This window comes from Somniosus microcephalus, chromosome 11 (assembly GCF_052327205.1).
Source record: "Somniosus microcephalus isolate GS21.2 chromosome 11, FLI_Smic_1.0, whole genome shotgun sequence".
NCBI classification, from domain to species: domain Eukaryota; kingdom Metazoa; phylum Chordata; class Chondrichthyes; order Squaliformes; family Somniosidae; genus Somniosus; species Somniosus microcephalus.
The window spans coordinates 57,238,286-57,249,428 of NC_140997.1; the positions used below are offsets into that span (position 1 = coordinate 57,238,286).

General features: G+C 42.5%; 1 protein-coding gene across 4 annotated transcripts in view; it reads right to left on the reverse strand.

Annotated features, from left to right (window-relative positions):
* The window catches only part of mrtfba (myocardin related transcription factor Ba), a 320,882-nt gene extending 312,012 nt beyond the window's left edge, over window positions 1-8,870 (reverse strand). For 2 of the 4 annotated variants that reach the window (XM_086000754.1, XM_086000755.1), the window contains exon 1: window positions 8,708-8,870. The gene's annotated coding sequence lies outside the window, so the exon portion shown is untranslated. The remainder of the gene's footprint in view (window positions 1-8,707) is intronic. The other 2 variants (XM_086000756.1, XM_086000757.1) reach the window with 2 other exon arrangements.
* Between the last annotated feature and the right edge of the window lie 2,273 nt (window positions 8,871-11,143).

An 11,143-nucleotide genomic window follows, 5' to 3' on the forward strand; every position in this document is an offset into this window, starting at 1 on the left:
TGTGATTTCAAATAAAGCTGTTGGACTATAACCTGGTGTTGTGTGACTTCTTACATTTGTCCACCCCAGTCCAACTCCGGCATCTCCACACCATGGCTACTATTTATGAGACCTTGCTATGCCCAAATTGGCTGCCACATTTCCTACATTACAACAGTGACTATAATTCAAACGTATTTCATTGGCTGTAAAGCGCTTTGGGACATCCTGAGGTTGTGAAAGGTGCTATATAAATGCAAGTCTTTCTTTTATGGTTTTCTTCAGTGTAAACCTAATTATACTCATAATAAAATCCTCACCTGTCTAGTTACTTACAGAGCATCATAAAAGTGCCTAATATTACTGAGAAATGCTAAAAACTTGATGAGGATAAACTATCACAAGCCGTGGCTCAGTTTTTAGCACCCTCACCTCCGAGTCAAAAGGTTGTGGGTTCAAGTTCCACTCCAGGGACTTGAGCACAAAAAAAAAATCTAGGCTGATACTTCAATGCATTACTGAGGGAGTGCTACACTGTCAGAGGTGCCGTCTTTCGGATGAAACGTTAAACCGAGGCCCTGTCTGTCCTCTCAGGTGGATGTAAAAGATCCCTTGGCACTATTTCCAAGAAGAACAGGGGAGTTATCTCCGGTGTCCCAGCCAATATTTATCCCTCAATCAACATCACTAAAACAGATTATCTGGTCATTATCATATTGCTGTTTGTGGGAGCTTGCTGTGCGCACTTGGCTGCTACGTTTCCTACATTACAACAGTGACTACACTTCAAAAATAAAGTACTTCATTGGCTGTAAAGTGCTTTGGGACGTCTGGTGGTCATGAAACGTGCTATAGAAATGCAAGTCATTCTTTTTAAACAGTATCAACAGTAGGTTTCTATTGCTGTATTATTAAGGCTTGCATTTTATTTGAATCTCTGTGACTGCTATCAGTTTCCAGTATCACTCTTTGCTCCTTCTCGTCCACCCCACCCCCCTTCCAAAAAAGTACAAAGCAATCCTGTAAATTGTGGCTATTTCTGGCAAGTTAATTAACATTTTCAGTAAATTGAAATTTTCCAAATAATTTATGAAAACTGCATTGAAGCAATCAATACCATATATTAAGAATAATGAGCTGCAGCCAGATACTATCACTGCTTTAATCAGTTGTTGGAAATCAGAATCTTTAAAAAAATCAGTTACTTATAGAATTTACATAGTTCAATTACATCAACTAAACGATAATGTATTTGGAAACCTGCATTTAAGCTGCAACTAAACGAGATGACACATCGGAGGGAAACTCGAGCAGCAGAGTGGGGCTATAAAAGGCTCCAGAGACCAGGTACGGCCTCACAGCGTCGGCGGGAAACTCGAGCAGCAGAGTGGGGCTATAAAAGGCTCCAGAGACCGGGTAAGGCCTCACAGCGTCGGCGGGAAACTCGAGCGGCAGAGCGGGGCTATAAAAGGCTCCAGAGACCAGGTACGGCCTCACAGCGTCGGCGGGAAACTCGAGCAGCAGAGTGGGGCTATAAAAGGCTCCAGAGACCGGGTAAGGCCTCACAGCGTCGGCGGGAAACTCGAGCGGCAGAGCGGGGCTATAAAAGGCTCCAGAGACCAGGTAAGGCCTCACAGCGTCGGCGGGAAACTCGAGCGGCAGAGCGGGGCTATAAAAGGCTCCAGAGGTAAGGCGTACTAATCTCCGAACTCGGAACTCAAAGGGAAGGAGAGAGGTAAAAAATAATCGAAGTGTGACGTCACCAGAAAGCAGGTAAGTGATTGGTTGGTGAGTATTTCTCTCTTTTTAAACTTAAACTCTGTGGTTTATAGTTTCTAAGGTGTGATATTCATCATCTAAAATCGGGGCAGAGGGTATTTAAAAATAATATTAATAAATTTAATTAATTACATAGAATGGGAGAGCAGGTGATGTGTTGCTGCTGCAATATGTGGGAGCTGGTGGACACCATTGATGCTCACGGTGATCACATTTGCAGTAAGTGCTGGCTGCTCGAGGAATTCCGGCTCCGTGTTGATGAGCTGGAGTCCGAGCTTCAAACACTGAGACACATCAGGGAGGGGGAGAGTTACCTGGACTCTTGTGCTTCAGGAGGTAGTCACACCAATTAGAGTAATTAATTCAGATGTAGTCCGTGGCCAGGGACAGGATGGTGTGACTAGAAGTAAGGCAGGTACGGGGATCCAGGAGGTAGTGTTGGAGGAGCAGCAGCCCTTGCTCTTGTCCAACAGGTTTGAGGCTCTTAATCCCTGCGAGGATGGGAACGGGGACTGCGGGGATGAGCAGCAACCTGGCCCAGCACCGTGGAGCAGGGGGCCATTCAAGTGGGGGGAGTTAAAAGAAATGTTGTAGTGGTAGGGGATAGTATCGTTTAGGGGATAGATAGGGTTCTTTGTAGCCGAGAGCGAGAGTCCCGAAGGCTGTGTTGCCTGCCTGGTGCCAGGGTTAAGGACATCTCCTCTGGGCTGGAGAGAAACTTGGAGTGGGAGGGGGAGGATCCAGTTGTCGTGGTCCATGTTGGTACCAACGACATAGATAGGACAAGGAAAGAGGTTCTGCTGAGGGAGTTTGAGCAGCTAGGGGCCAAATTAAAAAGCAGAACCACAACGGTAATAATCTCTGGATTACTACCTGAGCCACATGCAAATTTGGCTAGGGTAAATAAAATTAGAGAATTAAATGCGTGGCTCAAAGACTGGTGTGGGAGAAATGGGTTTTGCTTCTTGGGACACTGGCATCTGTACTGGGACAGGAGAGAGCTGTTCCGTTGGGACAGACTTCACTTGGCCAGTGCTGGGACTAGAATCCTGGCGAATCGAGTAACTAGGGCTGTAGAGAGGGCTTTAAACTAATTAGTGGGGGGGGGAGGTTTTAAGAGAGCGAAAAATTTAAATGACAGCGGAGAAGGCAATAGAGCAAGGTAGCAGTGGGGGAATTAAAAACCAGAGCGTGTCAGGAAGGGACAGAATGTATATAATGATAAAGGTAAAGTAGTAAAAGGGGTAAAAGCAGGAATAAATTGTCAGAAAACATATTTGAAAGTTCTTTATCTGAATGCACGCAGCATTCGTAACAAAATAGACGAGTTGATGGTACAAATAACTACACATGGGTATGATCTGGTGGCCATTACGGAAACATGGCTGCAAGATGATCATGACTGGGAACTAAACATACAAGGGTATTTGACAATTAGGAAGGACAGACAGGAAGGAAAGGGGGGTGGGGTTACTATGTCAGTCAAGGATGGAATCACTGCAATAGTCAGAAATGATATTGGATCAAAGGATCAGGATAGTGAAACAGTTTGGGTGGAGATAAAGAATAATAAGGGGAAAAAGTCATGAGTGGGCGTAGTCTATAGGCCTCCTAACAGTTGCAACTCTGTTGGTCGGAGTATAAATCAGGAAATAGTTGGGGCTTGTAATAAGGGAACAGCTATAATCATGGGGGATTTTAACTTTCATATTGACTGGACTAATCAAATTGGGCATGGCAACCTTGAGGAAGAGTTCATAGAGTGTATTAGGGACGGGTTCCTTGAGCAGTATGTAACTGAACCAACCAGGGGGCAGGCAATCTTAGATCTGGTCCAGTGTAATGAGACAGGATTAATAAAAAATGTCCTAGTAAAGGATCCCCTTGGAATGAGTGACCATAATATGGTTGAATTCCAAATTCAGTTTGAGGGTGAGAGAGTTGGATCTCAAACCAGCATACTGAGCTTAAATAAAGGAGACTATGAAGGTATGAGAGTAGAATTGACTAAAGTGGACTGGGAAAACAGATTAAAGTGTAAGACGGTACAAGAGCAGTGGTCTACATTCAAGGAGATATTTCACATCTTTCAAGATAAATATATTCCACTGAGGAAAAAGGGGAGTAAAAGAAAAGACAGCCATCCGTGGCTTAGTAAAGTAATAAAGGATAGTATCCGACTGAAAACAAGGGCATATAAAGTAGCCAAATCTAGTGGGAGGATAGAAGATTGGGAAGCATTTAAAAGCCAGCAAACAATAACTAAAAGATTAATTAAGAAAGGGAAGATAGATTATGAAAGTAAACTAGCAAAAAATATAAAAACAGATAGCAAGAGTTTCTACAGCAATATAAAAAGAAAAAGGGTGGCTAAAGTGAACGTTGGTCCCTTAGAGGATGAGGCTGGGAAACTAGTGGTGGGGAACATGTAGATGGCAAAGACGCTGAACAAATATTTTGTATCAGTCTTTACAGTGGAGGACACTAAAAATATTCCAACACTGGACAAACAGGGGGCAATGGGGGGGGGGGGGGGGGGAGAAGGAGGGGAAAGAGCTAAACACGATTAAAATCACTAAGGAGATGATACTCGGTAAAATAATGGGACTTAAGGTGGATAAATCCCCCGGACCTGATGGCCTACATCCTAGGGTCTTGAGAGAAGTGGCGGTAGGGATTGTGGATGCATTGGTGATTATTTTCCAAAACTCCCTGGACTCAGGAAAGGTCCCGGCAGATTGGAAAACTGCTAATGTAACACCCTTATTTAAGAAGGGAAGTAGACAAAAAGCTGGAAACTATAGACCAGTTAGCCTAACATCTGTGGTTGGCAAAATGTTGGAGTCCATTATTAAGGAAACAGTAACAGGGCATTTGGATAAACATAATTTAATAGGACAGTCAGCATGGTTTTATGAAGGGGAAGTCATGTTTGACAAATTTGCTCAAATTCTTTGAGGACGTAGCATACAGGGTGGATAAAGGGGAACCAGTGGATGTAGTGTATCTGGACTTCCAAAAGGCATTTGACAAGGTTCCACACAAAAGATTACTGATCAAGATAAAAAAATCACGGGATTGGGGGTCATATACTGGCATGGGTGGAAGATTGGCTATCTAACAGAAAACAAAGAGTTGGGATAAATGGTTCATTCTCAGGATGGCAATCAGTAACTAGTGGTGTTCCGCAGGGGTCAATGCTGGGACCCCAACTCTTTACAATCTATATTAACGATTTGGAGGAAGGGACCGAGTGCAACGTATCCAAGTTTGCCGACGATACAAAGATGGGAGGGAAAGCAGTGAGTGAGGAGGACATAAAAAACCTGCAAAAGGACATAGACAGGCTAAGTGAGTGGGCAGAGATTTGGCAGATGGAATATAATATTGGAAAGTGTGAGGTTATGCACTTTGGCAGAAAAAAATCAAAGAGCAAGTTATTATCTAAATGGAGAGAAACTGCAAAGTGCTACATTACAAAGGGATCTGGGGGTCCTGGTGCATGAAACACAAAAAGTTAGTATGCAGGTGCAGCAGGTGATCAGGAAGGCCAATGGAATCTTGGCTTTTATTGCAAGGGGGATGGAGTATAAAAACAGGGAGGTCTTGCTGCAGTTATACAGGGTATTGGTGAGGCCACACCTGGAATACTGCATGCAGTTTTGGTTTCCATATTTAAGAAAAGATATACTTGCTCTCGAGGCGGTTCAGAGAAGGTTCACTCGGTTGATTCCAGAGATGAGGGGGTTGACGTATGAGGAAAGGTTGAGTAGATTGGGCCTCTACTCATTGGAGTTCAGAAGAATGAGAGGCGATCTTATCGAAACATATAAAATTGTGAGGGGTCTTGATCGGGTGGATGCGGTGAGGATGTTTCCACTGATGGGTGAGACTAGAACTAGGGGGATAATCTGAGAATAAGGGGCTGCCCTTTCAAAACTGAGATGAGGAGAAACTTCTTCACTCAGAGGGTAGTAAATCTATGGAATTTGCTACCCCAGAGAGCTGTGGAAGCTGCAACATTAAATAAATTTAAAACAGAGATAGAGTTTCCTAGCAGACAAGGGAATTAGGGGTTACGGGGAGAGGGCAGGGAAGTGGACGTGAGTCTAGATTCGGATCAGCCATGATCCTATTGAATGGCGGAGCAGGCCCGAGGGGCCGTATGACCTACTCCTGCTCCTACTTCTTATGTTCTTATGTTAACTATGATGACACAAAATAAGCTACAGAATGAGTGCTTTCTATATTATTTGTTTTCTTTTCTAAAGGTTTATTTTTACAATGGTAGACTTGAACATTAAATTTTAGGACGGCATTATAGTATTTGAGTACAAGGCGCCTTGCCTATTCAATTAAACAAAAGACAGATACAGTTACAAAGACAGTCTTGCATCTGATGGAAGCAAAACTACCTCAAGTCACCAGCCCAGTGCATCCGATACATAAATAAGAGTTTGAAACCCTGTGGGGTTCTTTTAACACCTCCCATCTATACCATTTCAGGAATCAAATGAAACCTAGTCCACACTAATGATAGACAATGCATCAACTACTGGCTTGATTGTGTGCAAGTTCTACATAAAAGATTCCTTTCTTGGAGGTCTCAAGTACATTCAAAACTTTAAAATTTAAAAAGTATGCCTGAACTCGATAGTCCTGGCCTCTACCAATCTCAGTACTAGAAAGACAATATTGATAAGAAATATGTCATTTGTTCCCACAGAAAGTCACTGTGTTCTTTAGAAGACAAGTTTCAGCCGGTGTTATGAGAAGGATGCCAAAACCAGATTCTTGGACTAAGCCCCAGAAAACATGGTTTTGGTCCCATGCAAGTAGGCATCATGCATATTGCCACTGACATCCACTTACAGCAGTACATTATAAAACCTCCTCCACTGCCGCTTCACAGATAGGCATAAGGAAAATACATCTCAATCAAATTAGAGATAAGGATGAAATGGTTAATTTCTTAACAAAATAATATAGCCTCTAAATAAATTTAAAACCTTTTTATATCAGGGATCAAAATCCCTCTCTAGAAATAAACAAAATATGTAGGAGCAGGCAACTTTCTTAAGATACATATTGTACACTGTCTGATTTTGATGTCACAAATGACATCCCACAAGGAATTAAGATTGGCAATTGTGCTAGGAGCTGATAAAATTGTGGTTGTGTATCTGTGCATCTATTTGAGTAAAATGCAAACCCAGCAAAATTCAAGACTGTTATTCCTCCATTACAACAGTGACTACACTTCAAATGTACTTCATTGGCTGTAAAGTGCTTTAGGACGTCCCACGGTCGTGAAAGGCACGATATAAATGAAAGCCTTTCTTTCTTGATCAGTTTCCAGTTCTTATTGCAGGATCAGTCATGTTTTTCAAACATTTCATTTCATTAATTGGTGTTATTCTCCCCTATGAGTGTTCTTCACACTGTTTTAAGATTGTAAATAACCAGAATTTTAAACTCAATCCAATCCTAAACAGCACAGTAGAAATGTATTAGTTATCAGCCCCTCAACTGCAGGATATGTTAATGATGTCTTACAGGACTACCTTCACTACTGTGAAAGGCACATAACTTACAAGTGCCATTTGCTATAGCTAAGATGCTGTCACAGGAGTGAAGAATGCCAGTGAGGCCTTATAAGACAGTGACATTTTGTTTATTCCAGGGGTTCTGGAACATCTCTTGTGGATTAGAATTGTCTTTTTTACATGGTCCTCACTGGATTGTGCTGCACACATTGCAAAGTGTAGTGGTAACCACAGGTTTACATAAAACAGACAGTTGCTGGCCCACCCGTAACCAACTACATGGCAATCAAGAGAAGCCAGAAGATAACAGCAATACTACTAGAAAATGTCCACTTCACGTGTGGTTGGATGAAATCTTAATGTCTTGGACTCTATTGACGAATAGTTCAACTGATGAAATACACGAGACAATAAAATTGTGAAAAATAAAAGGGATGGGTACTTCTCCCTGCAGCAATATTCTGCTTTAACAGCGGCATTTTCTGTTGTTATTTCGGATTTCCAACATCCGCAGTATTTTGCTATCATATAATTTATTCTACCTCTTGACACATGTATGTTCCCTAAAAGTATTGGTATGCAACTTGACTCATTCAACTAAAAACAGATGTCAGGACCCCATTCTAAGTTAGTTCACTATTATCAGGTTTGTAGCATAAATATTGGTAAAACATTCTCCGAAACTGAGTGGATCCAGCAAAAAGGGACGCACTCCAACATGAAATATGAGATTTCTTTTGCAACTTCATAAAGCGATATCTGCATTACAAGCCCACATAATGTGTACATAAATAGCGGGCAATTACTAATTCTAATAATTGGTAAAATCTAACCAAATAAATTGATGAATTTTCATTATTCAATTGTACTATCTTCATTATATTGCAACGGACAGGAATCTTGCTTGCTCTAAGATAACAGGCATATGCCTCTGAACATTGCTGAATCTGAGCCAATGTTAGCAGTCAGAATTCACGGTGACTGGATGCTGAAGGGCTCGGGCAAAGTTCACTGGGAGTGGAGTGGGGGGGTGAGAGGATGGCTGAAAATCCTGTTACCAACACCGCGGCATCGTACCTGGTACCAGGGACAGGAGGCTGAGGCTGGAGAGAGAGAAGGCGGAGAAACTCAATGTGGAGCCTCAGACCACCCCCGGGAATAGCCCAGCCCGGAGACCGGCGCGGTCCCAGCCGTTAACCTCTTGCATAATAAACTCAACCAGGGCGGCCGGAGCCCCCCCCCCACTTTAATAACAGCGCATTATTCCGCCCACTATCCTGTCACCATGGAAACGTTAACTCAGCCCCAGCACCCCCCGACACGCGCGCGCGCATCCAGCCAGCACCGTGAGCCCCGTGCACCGAACGAACAAACAAGAGCGAAACCGGCATCAACTCACTCACCTGGGCGCTGAGGTGCCGCATCCAGAGCCGCAGCTGACAGCTGGTGTCCACTCCCACAAACCCTCGCGCTCGCTATGCAAATGATCCCCGCCGGCTGACGTAAGCGCTCTGACGCCCCCTGCGTACCGCTGGCTGGCTGGCGCTCGCTCGCTCACCCCTGGTTTTGCTATGAGCGCGCGTTGGGACACAGGAAGGCGAGTGCAGTGTGGCAGGGGCAGCCAACGGGCAGAAGTGCCAAAAGCTTCCAGTTACTTATATGCAACTTGAGATTATGCTGCTGTTGTGCAGGATTCGCAGCTCTTTATTCGCTGCTTTTCCAAACGGTTCAGAAGCACTGTCCAAATTCCAACATAATCTGAAATAGAAACAAGACAATTGTGCTATTTCGAAAAGAAAATCCAAGCCTGTTCCATCACCGTTTATTTTTCAATTCACTTATATTGGGGGGGGGGGCGACGACGACACTTTTATACCATTGGTCTAATGTTGTAGCGCACACATCTGTGGATACATGGATGTTATACTTCTACTTCAGCAGAACAAATTTCAAGCGTAGATTCTGTATAGAGAGAAAATTATCTGCAATCCAGGGTGTTCACCAAAGGGCAAAATGGAAATTAGTAGCAGATGAAACTGGAAAACAGGTAACAGTACTCTATAAATGGTGGCATTTCTCTCCTTCCACATAAGTACTTATCAAAACACAGCTAATCTTGGTTTCACTTTAACAGGTACGTTCCATATACTTCCTAAAATAATCTTAATATGCTTCCAATGTTTTGAAAACATTTAGATATATAAGTATATATAAATTTAAAATAGGACTGGTCTCATGTCATAGAATGATGAAGACTAACTAATCTTGCTATTCTCTAAGGAACCATGTAAGAAATTCCTCAAAAACAGCAGTTTGGGATTCAGAAGAACCCTTAACGTTTCACAAGATTAAACTCATCAACTGTTGTTTAGTAAAATAGATTCACAACATAATTTCAGATGAGGAAGACCATTTGGTCCATCTTAGTTCAGTTATCCAGGAGTACTCTAATATTGCCATTGCAGCATGTAATTTGTCCTTAAATGATTCCAGGGTTTCTGCCTTCTCTGCTATATCTGGAAGTGCATTCCGTGTATTGGGTAAAGATGACTTTCTGGTATCAGTCTCAATTTGCCTTTTACTAATTTGAACCTGTGTCCTCTTATTCGTGCAATTTACATGAAAATAATTTTCTGGATTTACTTTTTTTCATACTATTAATCTTGTATAATGCTATAAAATCACCTCTTGGATATCTCCTTTCAAGGCTGAAAAGTACAAGTTTCTTCAATCTTCCCTCATAACTCAAGACATCTGACACTAGGAGCAGCCTTGTGGTTCTTCTGGTGAGACCACACCTGGAGTATTGTGTACAGTTTTGGTCTCCTTACCTAAGGAAGGATATAATTGCCATAGAGAGAGTGCAACGAAGATTCACCAGACTGGTTCCTGGGATGGGGGAATTGTCGTATGAGGAGAGATTGAGTAGACTAGGCCTACATTCTCTAGAGCTTAGAAGAATGAGAGGTGTTCTCATTGAAACATACAAAATTCTTACAGGGGTTGATGCAGGGAGGATGTTTCCCCTGGCTGGGGAGTCTAGAACCTGGGGTCACAGTCTCAGAATAAGGGGTCAGCCATTTAGGACTGAGATGAGGAGAAATTGCTTCACTCAGAGGGTGGTAAGTCTTTGAAATTCTGTACCTTGTAAAAAAATAATGTAAACCAATGGAACATGTTATTTAAAAAAAAAACACTCAACCTGTTTATTTTCTCCAAACATCTTGCACTGCACTTCTGACCTTATCCCTATGAGTCATATGCTTTCCCTACCTCATCTCTAAATCACAGCAGGCCGAGCTTCTGCACACACTCACATTTTTGCATTCATGGCTCAAACTGCTGTTTTTGTATCACTAACCTATTTACCTCAAACTTATGTCCAACCATATTTCTCTTAAAATGTATAAAAAGCTATATCTGGGAACGGTAGCATAGTGGTAATGTCACTGGGCTAGTAATTCAGAAGCCTGGACTAATGATCTAGAGACGTGAGTTCAAATCCCACCACAACAGCTGGGGAATTTATATTCAGTTAATTAAATAAATCTGGAATAAAAAGCTAGTATCAGTAATAATTACCACGAAACTATCAGATTGTCGTAAAAGCCCATCTGGTTCACTCATGTCCTTTAGGGAAGGAAATCTGTTGTCTCCAGACCCACAGCAATGTGGTTGACTCTTAACTGCCCTCTGAAATAGCCTAGCAAGCCACTCAGTTGTAACAAACTGCTACGAAACACAATAATAAGAATGAAACTGGACGTACCACCTGGCATCAACCTCGGTACCAATTATGGACACTGCAATGGCACACCCAGCCCAGTCGACCCTGTCCT